The 13999-nt window shown below is 47.3% G+C and overlaps 1 long non-coding RNA gene across 1 annotated transcript; it reads right to left on the bottom strand.

Moving 5' to 3' along the window:
- Nucleotides 1–1924: 1924 nt before the first annotated feature.
- On the bottom strand, nucleotides 1925–12402 carry LOC309619998. The gene is made up of 3 exons (XR_014239358.1): nucleotides 11825–12402; nucleotides 5672–5820; nucleotides 1925–3650 (listed from the first exon to the last, which is right to left on the bottom strand). It is a non-coding gene; the product is annotated as an uncharacterized lncRNA (long non-coding RNA).
- Nucleotides 12403–13999: the final 1597 nt, after the last annotated feature.

Here is a 13999-nt window from a genome sequence, read left to right as displayed (position 1 = left end):
GTGGTCAGAAGAGGAAACCACGTGGGTCGTTGGTATAAAATAATGACAGTTGTCTCTCAGAGTATGTACGTGTCACCTCCACATAAGTGTTCCTCTCCCCTTCAAAGGGCATATCAAACACATGCTCCTCGGGACCTGGGTTGGCCCAGACCTCATCCTTTTCCTGATGCCTTGGGGTGAAAGAAATGTTCTGTAAAACAAGAATCACCTTCTTTTTTCATACTCTTTTCCATGATGGTTTATCGCAGGACATTGAATATAGTTCCCTGTGCTCTACAGCAGGACCTTGTTGTTCATCCATCCTATATAGATAATAGTTTGCATCCGCTAATCGCAAACTCCCACTCCATCCCTCCCCCACCTCCCCTCCCCCTCAGCAATCACAAGTCTGTTGTCTCTGTCTGTGAGTCTGTTTCTGCTTCATAGATAAGTCCATTTATGCCATATTTTAGAATCCACACATAAGGGATATCATATGGTATTTGTTTTTCTCTGCCTTACTTCACTTCATATGATCATCTCTAATCGCAAAGAACCAGCTTCTGACTGAGGCAGCACATGACTGCAAGTTCACACACAGAGGACCCCATTCCATCCACACACTAGAGGCAGCAGAAAGAACAGGCAAAACGAGCTAATTTGGGGGCTGGGATTCCTAGATTTCTTGCATGCTTCTTCAACAGCACAGGGGGGAAGGGGGCTCCCCCAACCCAAAACGTTCCCCCAAAGCAGACCCTCCGACAAGGAGTAGGGGACAAGGAATTTGAGAGGTGGTCCAAAGAAGCGTGTTTTTTTGGGGGGGGGGCGCTTCTCTATTTATACATCATGTTACTCTCAATACCTCTGGCCACCACGTCGACCAATTCTCAACCAAATTTCAAGACACCAGCTGGGTGTCCTACCAAGCAACTCAGTCCAGATACTATCGTAGGGGGAGTGTCTGATGCCACAGGTTGAGGACTCGGCCCCACAAAACTGCCCCCACTTCAGACGCCCATCCAAAAGTCCCAGCACGTCACCTGTGCTCCTCACCGACCAGGTGTGCGTCGGAGGTTCCCATGATCTCATTTCCAGGTTCCGTAATCTGCTAGAGGGGCTCAGAGAACTCAGAAAAACAGTGCACTTGTTGGAGTACAGGTCTGTTACAGAATGACGCAACTCGGGAGCAGCCCCACGGAAGCTGTGCGTGGGAACCTGTTCACCGACCCGGAAGCTCGCTGACACCCACAGTTCAGGGATTTTTACGAAGGCTTCGAACTGTCGACTGAAAAAAATGCACAACCTAAAGATCGAGAATTATGTTTTATTCGGTGACCTTCCTGAGGACTTAGGCCTGAGAGGCAGCCTCTCACAGCTCTGAGGGACGGTTCCAAAGAGGTCAGGCAGAAGCCCGGCTATATAGGAGTTTTGCTGGAAGAAAAAAAACACGTCGTTGAACATCAAAAGACTACTGCTAATTACAAAACAAAGACGTCTCAAGTGAATGAATTTAGCGCTTTTCTATGTATGGGAAGATGCAAGAGCCTGGGCTCATCCAAATCATTCCTGTGATGTGCACCTTAGCCACCTAGGGCCAGGATCCTGTTTTTCTCCAACCTGAGTGCCCCCAGGGTGCACCGCTGGGGGCGGCTGCAGTCGTCGAGGGCTCGTCGTCCTCAACATCCTCTGTTTACTGATACGGCAGGTGTGAATGGAAAATGTCACCTGCCATATCAACAAACAAAGGATGCTGCCGCCATCAAGCCGTCCGCCGCTGCCTTGGCCCTGGAAGGTGAGCCCGGCGGGGACTCAGGATGGGGACACACAGGATGCCCAGACTCTTGCATCTTTCCACACAAAGAACAGCATTAAATTCATTACCTTGAGGTGCCTGATCTCTTTAACTAACAGTAATCTTCTGACGTTCAGACTCCCCGGGTTTTTTCGTTGCAGAAACTCTGATACATCCAGGCTCCTCCTGGACCTCTTTGCAGCCGTCCCTCCCAGCTATCCGAGAAGCTGTCTCCTGGGCTTAAGTCCTCAGTCTTCTCCACCAAATAAAACATAATTCTCAACTTTTAGGCTGTGCCTTTTTTTTTTTTTTTCCCAGTCGACACAGGTGACCTTTTTTGTCCACAGTACAGTAGGCATGACTGATTAAATTATTGTCGGCGGGGGGGGGGGGGGGGGGGTTAAACTCAACCCCCAGCCCCTCCCTTCTCCCCAGATGACGGTCAGGGGGCTGGCCTGAAAGTTCCAACTCTCTAGTCAGGGTTGGTCTCCATGGCAACGAGCGCCATCCTGAGGCCATCCAGGAGCCACCGGTTAGCCTACAAAAGACCTTATGGCTTCGGAGATTCCAAGGGTTTTCGGTGTCGTGTGCCAGAAGACAGGGGCAGAGGCTAAATGCATATATTTCTTATTATGTCACTGGAGTGGGGAGGGGCTTGCCCTTCTGGGGCTCACCAGTCCCTCTGGGGGTGGCTTCTGGAGCACACCCAGAATTTTCGCCCTGCAGGAGGACAAAGCAGGGTCCTTCGTCTCACCCTCCTGTTCCTCCTGGGTGTTCACCCGATGCTATTATGTCCCAGACTCTTGCTTCACCGCGCATGAGTTTAAACGGGTCGGAGGGACACAGGAACCCACAGCCCCAGTGGAAACTGTCTGCAGACGGCGTTTCAGGATACGGGCAGGGCAGTACATCCTCCTGACAGAGTCCCAGCGCTCTGGAAGAAACCTCACTCTTACAAATGACAGCCAAGAAAAAAGTCAGCAAAATTAAAGAGAGCCATCATCGAAAAAGAGATCAGATTTGTGGTCGCCAGAGGTGGAGGAATTGGATGATTGTTAAGACATATAAGATGTTCAGTTGTAAGCCCTAGGAATGTAAGGTACAACATGATAAATGTAATTAACACTGCTCTGTGTTATGGATGCAAGTTGTTAAGAAAGTATATCCTAAGAGTTCTCATCACAAGGAAAACAATTCCTATTGCTTTCATTCTGTATCTATACGGGATGACAGATGTTTACTAAACTTATTGTGATCATTTCATGATGTAGGTACTCAAATCATTATGCCGTGCACCTTCAACTTATGCAGTGCTGTGTGCCCAGTAGAGCTCGATAAAACTGGAAGGAAAATAACTGTTAATTAAATCTTTATTTATAAAAAGGCAATCCTATGTTTGCTTAGGTGATTCTTCTTTATGTATTCTTATGGGAAAACGACCAACTTCTAAGTTCCCATGCAATCATCAATGCAGAACAGCAAAAATGAAAGAGTTTCTCGCTGTTATTCTATTTTAGTATCTATCTTTGGCCAAACTACCATAAATACAAACTACAAAGTGCAAAAAAAAATAGAGTGCCATCGAAGTCAGGACACCAGTGACGGCGTGTTTGCTGGAGAAAGATAAAATCTCATGCTAAGAGCAACGATGAACTTTGGATAAAATAGAGAAATGTGTGTTGAAGGCACTGAGCTGGAACCAGCAAAAGCAGAAGCTGGTGGAGGAAGGGACCTTGGGGGAGAGGAATCACAAGGGTGAGACTGATATCCATCTACACTGCTGTCTGAGGGCAGCCCCCCGCCGTGGTCCACAGCTTCTGGGGGTCGGAGGTCAGGAAGCAAGGGACGGTCTTGCTGAGCGGCTTAGCGTGGGTGGAAACTGAGGAAGTAAAAGAAAAGAAAGGAACCGTGGAACACCAACATTTGCAGAACAAATTTCTGCTCACATCGTGGCCGACTCCCCCGTCACACGTTGTAGCGGGTGGGGACACAGCTGCAAAGACCCCGGGGCGTGCAGTCTGCGGCGGGGCATGCGGCCTGAAGCGGGGTGTGCGGCGTGAAGCGGGGCGTGCGGTCTGAAGCGGGAGCTGGAGTCTGAAGTCAGCAGCCGGCATTTCTGCACCTGCTCCCTGACGGCCAATAGAGTCTGCAGTTCTCACCCTCCCGTCAGACGGGCTTGACGGACATCGGAGACTTTCCGCGGAGCCCCCGGAATGACCAGGCCTGAGGAGTAAGGGCCACGACCCAGGTCGAGAGAATACGCCCCAGGACAAAGGGCAAAACGAAGATCAATCCACCCACAGAAACCCACAACCAGGTGTCTTCAAGCTCAAGGGGATGCTGCATCCGCTTCTTGAAACAAAACTAAGTACTCTTCAGAAGAAGATGACATAATAAAAGTCCCCAATACACTGTCCACAGTTTCACTTATATGTTTAACCTCTATTATCCACGTACCTACCTAACATCTATGTATCTACCTATCACTTTTCTCTCTGTCCATCCATCTATCTGTCCATCTATCTATCCATCTATCTACCTATATGTACATCAATATCTATCTATATCTATGTATCTACCTACCTACCTATCATCTCTGCCCCCCCTCAAAGAGGCTTAGCTAAAAAGCTTAAAAAACAAAACAGTAACAATAACATGTACGTTTCTCAGTGGAACCACAGAACAGAGACCCAGGCACTCAAGAAGCAGATCCCATATCAAGCACACAGCACTTACATCATCTGGGTTCTTTACAAAGTATACACCCTACACTTTGAGATCAGATGCAAAATTGCAGAGACACATGCATATGCAATTCCATGAAATCCAGGACATCAGACTCTGGGTCCTAAGAGTGGAGACTGGAGAAGGTGACTGAAGTGGACACATCAGAAAGGGGGGAGGGGGAGGGGAAGGAAGGCAAGGGAAATATGATGACGAGGAATGCACTGAAAAGGCAGAACATTTCATGAACTGGCCCCCGCCTGTGCCGCCCCCCAAAAAGGCATTAGGAAGCAGTGCATAGAAAAAGATGCGCTTATTTTAGTTTTGAAGGCTCCACCATTTATTCAACCAAGAAAGAGAAAGCTGACCACATAATCCAGCAATCCCACTCCTGGGCATATACCCAAACAAAACTCTACTTCAAAAAGATACATGCACCCCAATGTTCACAGCAGCACTATTCACGACAGCCAAAACATGGAAGCACCTAACGTCTATCGACAGAGGGATGGATAAAGAAGATGTGGTACATATATACAATGGAATACTACTCAGCCATAAAAAAGAATGAAGAAATAATGCCATTTGCAGCAACATGGATGGACCTAGGGATTATCATACTAAGTGAAGTAAGCCAGACAGAGAAAGACAAATACCCTATGATACCACTTATATGTGGAATCTAAAAAAAGACACAAGTGAACTTATTTACAAAACAGAAATAGACTCACAGGCATAAAAAGCAAACTTATGGTTACCTAAGGGGAAGCGGGGGAGGGATAAATTAGGAATTTGGAATTAACAGATACACACTACTGTATATAAAATAGATAAACAACAAGGACCTACTGTATAACAGAATGATATTCAATATCTTGTAATAACCTATAATGGAAAATAATCTGAAAAAGAATATATAAATGATATATATAAATAATATACATATTATATATACAACACATGTATAAAATCACTTTTGCTGTACACCTGAAACTGACACAACATTGTAAATCAACTATACTTCAATAAAAAAGTTTAAAAATTTTTTTAAATAATTAAATTCAATTTTAAAATAAAGAACACAGGTCCTTAATTCACTTGGCCCCTCGCACCAGAAGTGAGAGGAACAGAGGGAGAGTTTCTATCTCCCTCTCCGGGAGGCTTCCAAAAACACACCTTGGTCCACACCAAGAAAGGAATGGAATACTTCATTAAATAGAAATGTGAAGTGAAGAGATCCGATGTAGACACATTTTCATCAGCCCCTGCAACATCTGAAAATCTCACCTCTACCCCACACGTCATAATCTATAAGGGAAAAGAATCTGGAAAAAATACATATATATGTATGTAAATATAACTGAATTACTTCGCTGTACACCTGAAAGTAACACAATATTGTAAATCAACTACACTTCAATTTAAAAAAATTTTAAAAACAATGGCAAAGGGGGCAGATCAAGTCATTAGAAGGCTTTGTTTCTGCGCGTTGCATCCGAGTGACTGACGGAGGGTCCCCTTCCTGTCCAGGGTTCCACAGACCCCCGCGCTCTCATCTTTCTCCGTGCTGGTATTATTACTAGTCGCCCTAAAGGGTAACATCGACACTTGAACTTACTTTGTGGCCAGATGTTCTGCTGGGCACATAACTCACGAACGCCCCAGAATGAGGGTATCTGCATCCCGTTTGTACAGGTAAGCAGTGAAAAAAAGCTCGCTGCTAAGCAGGGTCAGGATTAGGGTGAGGAGAGCAAGGCACTGCCCTCAGGCAGAAAATTGAAGATAACACCAAAAAACAAAACAAAACAAAAAAACCAGAAAGCAAGATAAATACTGTCTAGTGCAAGATTTTTAAAAATCAAAATGAATACAAACATCGCATAAAATATCAGCATTTTGGATCCAGGCAGGAGTCCCTCACCCCCGGGACTCTGGTCCTGAGTGGGAGAACCAGGGTGTCCAAGCTTCTTTACCTCAGGCAACAGGGTGGAATCACCAATGGGTCTAAGGTTACAAACTGGTATTTGAGGACTACAAACGGGTAGTATCAGCTCTTTCCCAAGTCCTCAAAGCCCCCCAGCAGAGGTCAAGTGGCAGCCTGGTGAGAACATCACATCAATGGAATCACACAATGGAATGAGGACCAATGAACCAGTGAACTACGGATGGCAGGGCTGGGTCGACCAGATGGATGCACCAGATGGCCCCTCTGGGAAACTCCTGCCACGCCCAAGGGGCACAGTGACCACCCACAGGGTGGGGGCACAGGGCACGGGGACAACCCACAGCAGCCGTCTGCTGGCCTCCACCCTCGGGACAGTGTCTGGAACCCAGGACAGAGAGGGACACATCGGATACTCCCCCACAGGGCAGTGCACCCTGGGGGCCCACCCTGGAAGCCCACCGTCCTCCACCCCGTGTGGTTCCAGGGAAAGGGCTCCTGGAGCCCTGGCATCCACTACCTCGCCCTCCTTGGCGGTCCCACCAGCCTCCAAGGGCCCTACGATGAAATGCTGTCCCAATCAATCCCTATTAAACCGAAAAAAGAACCCATCTCCTTGTGGTATATATATACACATACACACACACACACACACACACACACACACACACACACACACACAAATGGAATACTATTCAGCCATGAAAAAGAATAAAATAATGCCATTTGCAGCAACATGGATGCAGCTAGAGATTATCATACTAAGTGAAGTAAGTCAGAGAAGAACCAATACTGTATGATATCACTCATATGTGGAATCTAAAATACAAGTCAAATGAACTTAGCTACCAAAAAAAAAAAAGACTCACAAATATAGAGAACAGACATGTGGTTGCCAAGGCGGGGCGGGGGGGACGGATGGATTGGGAGTTTCAGGTTAGTAGATGCAAACTATTATATATAGGATGGATAAGCAACAAGGAGAAAGGCAAATATCATATGATATCACTTATTTGTGAAATCTAAAATATGACACAAATGAACTTATTTACAAAACAGGAAGAGACTCACAGACATAGAACACAAACTTACGGTTACCAAAGGGGAAGGGGGGGAGGGGTAAATTAGGAGTTTGGGATTAAGAGATACAAACTACTATATGTAAAATAGATTAACAAAAAGGACCTACTGTATAGCACAGGGAACAATACCCAATATTTTGTAATAACCTATAATGGAAAAGACTCTAAAAAAGAATATATATATACACAGATATATATATATGTACATATGTATAACTGAATCACTTTGCTGTATACCTGAAATGAACAAAACACTGTAAAACAACTATACTTCAATTTAAAAAAAATCCTCTCTAGTCAAAAATAAGTGAACACCCTCAGAACTAAACCTTCTTTCACTGAATTCTGCCGAGCAATAAAGTTCTGATGTTCTGACTTACAGATACTTCTTTCGGTGAACTGGTTATACAGCAACCAGCTTCTAGCTGCTAGTTGACCTTGACGATCATTCAAGAACAGTCCGTCATCTACCCACAAGGAGCCAAAAGCCAGAGAATAATATAACCATCCGACGAGTCATTATCACAAAGAATCACTATCACAACTCTCTGACGGTTCGCCGTGAATCCCCCAGAAACAATCCATCACAGCGATGGACGAATAAATCATTTCACTCCAGCTTTCAGATCACGGATATTTTTACAAAGACATGCAGGTTGTAGGTTTCCATAAAACGTTCACGGGTTTTCGTTCAACGCCTGGTGAGACTCAAGTTTAATCAGTGCGCATTTGTACCAAAAAATGGAATCGTGCGTTTAGCAGAGAAGAAATAGAATAAGTGTGTGGTTCATGTTTTAATTCAGGATCCCAAGGCTCTGCTCAGGCCCAGGTCTATTCACCAACAGAATAAAATTCCTCTTCAAGACACGCGCGGTCTCCAGTTTAGGACACTCTGCCGGCTAATCCTCGTGCACAAGAATAAAGTCCTTGGGGACGAGAGAGTGGCCACAGTGCGATAAAAACCATGCAAAGCATGGGGCCCTGGTGGCTTTAGGACCTCGTAAACCCTCCTGCCCCCAACCGCCCCCCACCCCGAGACTGAGCCCTGCGTCACCAGCAACACCGTGCACGGTGCTGGTTTATGGGCGCGCGGTCCTACGGCATCTGTTTACGGGCCTCCTGGTCTCCCAGGAGGTGAGACCGTTTTGCTCTTGGCATCCTACCGAGGACGGTAGGATGCTGAATCCCAGAGAATGCTGAATCTCAGCCACCTCAGCCACGTGTGTCCTCACTCCCTGAACTTCGATGACCCCGCACGGTAGGAAACAGGGCTGACAGAGCCGACGAAAGGCATACTCGCCCCGCTAAGTCAAGCTTTATGGTCACAGAGAGACAACCGGCCCGGGGAACACAGCCACATGGGGTGCGGGGGTATAAGAGCCTGCAGTGAGAGAGCCTGCAGTGAGGGAGCTCACAGGGACACGCGAGACAGACACACACACAGACACACGGATGCAGGAATAAATACAGACACACAGATACATACGCAAAGACACACACAGATGCAGGACAAAAGAAGATGCACCCAGACGCAGGAATAAATATAGATGCACACGGGCGTACACACACACACACAGACGCAGGAATAAATATAGATGCACACGGGCGTACACACACACACACAGACGCAGCAATAAATATAGATGCACACGGGCGTACACACACACACACACAGACGCAGCAATAAATATAGGTGCACACGGGCGTACACACACACACACACAGATGCAGCAATAAATATAGGTGCACACGGGCGTACACACACAGACACACAGACGCAGCAATAAACAGGCACACACAGACATACAACTGCAGAGACACACACAGATGCGGGACAAAGACGCACATACATGTAAACTTATACAGACACAGCTATACACACACAAACACAGACACATATGCAGACACACATAAACCTGGATACACACATGCACACACACACAGCCTCAGGGACCACACAGGCTTTCACGACAAAGTAGGAGGACCCGATGCCTCGAAGAGGAGGAGGATTTGCTCAGAAGCCTGGACTCTCCCTGCCGTCTGGGGCGACGTGCAGGTGACAAAGCCCCTCAGCAACCCCCCCACCCCCCACAGCGACTTTGTCACACGGGAAGAAAACGTATCCCTGAGTTTCCTGGTGTTCCAGGAGCCACGACTGCACCGTGCACACAGTAGGTCCTCCGCCGTGTCCGCTGGAAGCAAAGCCTGCGAGCTAGCCAGGAAATACGACCCGGCGCCTCTGAGGCTGAGCGAACTCCAGGCAACGCGGAAGGAAGGAAGTAAAACCCAGACCGCCGTGAATCCCAACACGCCCTCACGGCTCCCCTACTATAGGGGAAACGGAGACCCTCCCCAAAGAGGCGTAGGAAAAAAGACGCAAGATGCCAAATGAGGTGCGTGAAGAACGGCACCTGGTCCTGAGTTTCTCCTGGACGCCCAAGAATCTCCAGGACCAGAGTCCCAGGACACCCCCACCCCCCGCTTTTTCTCGATTCCTCCAATGCGCAAGGCGTTGGCTTCACCAGGAACACGCCCAGAGCCTTCTGCGAACAACGTGCCTCTTTCTTCCAGGGTCCAAGTGCCCCCAACCCTGAACTAGCAGCCCTCTGCATGTCACGGCCACGGTGGTTAAGGGGACCCGCGTCCCGGCGAGGGTGCAGGGGCTGCTTCTCAAACGCAGACCCTTCCAGAGGAGGGGAGCTTCCTCAATCCACGTCCGATGGATTTTACCCAAAACACGTCCAATCGCAGCGTTTGGTGCGAGGGGCTGGCCATTTAAAATGGGAGAGGGTCTCACCTGCACCGCACAAAATGCGTGAATACTCTCTACTCCCTTACAGGGAGAACCAAGGCTTTAGAGGCAAAAGTTTCCACGTGTTTTAACTCACTCCGAGCGTTTAAATCGTGGAAATTCACCCAAATAAAACGTGTATCACATGTTGCTTGCTGGAGGGCGTTCTTGGTGGAATTGTGTCCCACCACCAAAGTGTTAAGTTGACGTCCTAGCCTGGTACCTCAGAATGGGACCTTATTAGGAAACGGGGTCTTTGCAGATGAGATGAAGGGAAGGGTCTGAGATGAGGTCCTCCTGGAGGAGGGTGGCCCTACATCCAATGACAGGTCTAAGAGACAGAAGAGGAGAGACCCAGACACAGAGGAGAAGCCCCGAGAAGACAGAGGCAGAGACGGGAGGGAGGCGGCCACAAGCCCAGGGACGCCTGGAGCCCCCAGAAGCTGGAAGAGGCGGGAAGGACCCTCCCCTGGAGCCTCCGGAGGGACCGCAGCCCTGGGACACCTTGACCTCAGACGTCTGGTCTCCAGGACTGGAGGAGGATGAATTCCTGTGGTTTTAACCCACCTGATTTGTGGTCATTTATTACAACGACCCCAGGAAACCAATTTACGGTGCAAAGAAAGCAAAGCACCCATGTTACTGTACTTAACGTGAGAATCAACAAATGCAAAATTAAATTTCAGAGACACACTTGTCTTGACCAACAGGAGCATGGGTCACACCATGTATTTACAGATGCTATGACGGTCTGCCTTGCAAAGCTCAACGGGTCCGCTCTTACGTGGTAGGGCAAACCGTTTAGCCCCAAAATATTTTAGTCGCTTTTCTACGTCAAACATAAGTAATAAGAAAACATTCTGAAGGTCTTGAAGCAACAGGACACAGAGTATAAACCCAGAGATGCACGCCGTGGGAGATCGTTTCCACCGGCCTCAAAGCATGTTCATTATATCAGGAACCACCCTTCACCTGCGGCCCCTCCTCGGTCAGCAGGACAGGTGAAGGAATTTGTCCTTTTTTCTAACAGCCTTAGAAAACCACGGAGGGTTTAAGCACGTACGGACATGATCTCACTGTGGCTTCAGACAATTCTCTGACCACAGAGAGAAGGCTGGCTTACGGGGAAAAGGCCAAGAGCAGAGAGGTCAGCGCCAGGAGAAGGTGTTCGCTCCAAAGGAGTAGAAAAATTAATAATAATAATAATTCTTAAAGGAAAACCGTGTCTCTACTCAGAGCACTTCCGACACCCAACGTGTGGGCTTTCCGCACCCAGCAAGCCTCCGGTTCTCCTGGGACACAGCTGGGTGGCCTCCACTCCACCTCTGACAGGCGCCCGCGTGCGCGCAGACCTCCCGGGGTAAAGGCTCGGCCCCCCAGGGCGGCTCCCACGTCACCACCAAGCGCAGGGACTGGGGCCCCAGGCCGCCCACGCTTGCGTCCCCCAAGGCTACACACGGAGGGTCCCCGCGACGCCCTCCTCAGAGAACTCAGGCACCACGTGGCTGACTCACCCGTTTATCGCAAAGGGACGGACAGCCAGAGAGAGCGGTGGACGGCGAGGCCCGGGAGGGCCCCGAGCGCCGGAGCTCCTGTCTCCGTGGAGTCTCGGGCGCGTCACTCTCCCAACGTGCGGACCGGTTCCCCGACCCGGAAGCTCTCGGAACCCCGCTACGCAGGGTTTTCACGGGGCTGCCGCCAGGCACGACGGTCCGAAGCCTCGCGCCTCGGGAGCCGCTCGAGCCCCGCCCCCTCTGCGCTGCGTGACGCCTGGGGGCGGGGCTGAACGGCCCACCCTCTCGTCACGTGGCTGGTTCCTCGGGGCAACCGGCCCGCGCCTCCCAGGGCTACGCCTCCGCGCAGACTCAGGCGCGGCGGGGCTCGTTCCGAGGGTCGCAGGAGGCTCCTCGCGCCTGCGTCACTCGGGGAGCTCCTAGGGTTTCGGGAGCTGTGCGCCAGGAACCGGGAGATCGCCCTGCATTAGGATGCGCCCTAAACCCAATAATAAGCGTCCTTATACGTAGAATATTATACTGTATAGTATGAATTATATATAATTTTATATATGATTATAATTTTAATTATACGTAAATTACAACATATGAGACACACATATGCAATATAATTATAGATTGTACACATTATATACATTTATAAACGATATGATACATATTATATATAAACAGGTAAAGTGTTACCTGTATGTTATAATCATATGGAATTATACTTACATAGCTATAATTATAGGTGATTAAAGATGATTATTATAATATATAATAGATATATGATTATATGGCTATAAATAATATGGTGTATTATATTTATATTTTAATATATATTAATTAATATTCATGCTACATATTTAATTTACATATTTAATTTTATTCCTTATATAATATAAAATATATTAAATGTATATTATACATTATACATAAAATGTATACTCTACATTATATGTATATATTATAATTATATTAATAAAATAATATATATTATTTCCATGTATATAATTATGTTACAATACATAGTAAGTTTATATGTAATTTATATAAATAAATTATAATATAATTAATATAATATAAATATATAATAATATATAATATGATTGCCATACAATATACACAGTATAATATGTATAATCATATACAGTACAATATATAAGGTAATAATATATATCATTGTATACAGTATAATATAATAGAGTGCAACCTATAACAGTATAAGAATACAATGAATATTATATTTTATATATTTACATGAATATAATTTATAGACAAATCATACATTACATTTAAGTTTTCATGGATCTTATACAATTTGTAGTTAACATATCATGCACAATGGAGAAGCAAACATATTATTTGAGACCCCGATGCATAATTTTCTTTAACACACTCCATGGGGTTTCAGCAAGACGTGGGATAGGATTCAAAAACTGGGGAAGAAAGGTGGCGTCTCCCCAGGCACTTTCTGGTCCCTCATGCGATGCCTGGGACGTGAGCACGGTGGTGGTGAAGGTTGCGCGGTTGGCGCCCAAGTTGCAGGGAGTGTGGACTCCGGGAGCCACAGCCCCTGGGCTCAGTGCAGCAACTCCTGCAAGTAAGGACGGCCCCTCTCTCCTCCCCCAGGCAGCCCCTGACCTGTGACCCCTCACCTCTCCCAATCCCCCAGACCCCTGCCCATCTCCTGACCCCCGTCTCCCCTCCTTCCTCCTACCGACCCCACTCCTCCCAGGGCCCAACCTGCCCTTCCCTCCTCATCCTGGAACCAGCTCTGCCCAGGACAGCAACCCCACCACTCACCCAACTCCTGCCGGACGGGGCCTGCGTCCTGATTCCCACCCCATCCACACACACCTCTGTCTTCTTTCCCACGTCCTTTCCCCAGCTGTATCCGTAGGGCTCTCCAGAGAAACAGATCCAATGGGATGTGTGGATGGAAAGAAGATAGGTAGATAACAGATGGATAGATGATAGATAGATAAATGATAGATAGATGTTAGAGATGATAGATGGAGATGATAGATAGATGGAGATGATAGAAAGGATAGATAGATAGATGATCGATAGATGATAGATAGATGATAGATAGATAGATAGAGAGGATAGATATACATATAGATATAGATACATATAGATAGATAGCCATGATATATTCTCCCTCCACTTTTGTTCTATTCAGACCTTCAA

This window comes from Balaenoptera borealis, assembly GCF_965194805.1.
Source record: "Balaenoptera borealis genome assembly, chromosome: X".
Classification (NCBI taxonomy): domain Eukaryota; kingdom Metazoa; phylum Chordata; class Mammalia; order Artiodactyla; family Balaenopteridae; genus Balaenoptera; species Balaenoptera borealis.
Note: the sequence above shows the minus strand (reverse complement) of the source record. Positions and strands in the feature narration are given on the sequence as shown.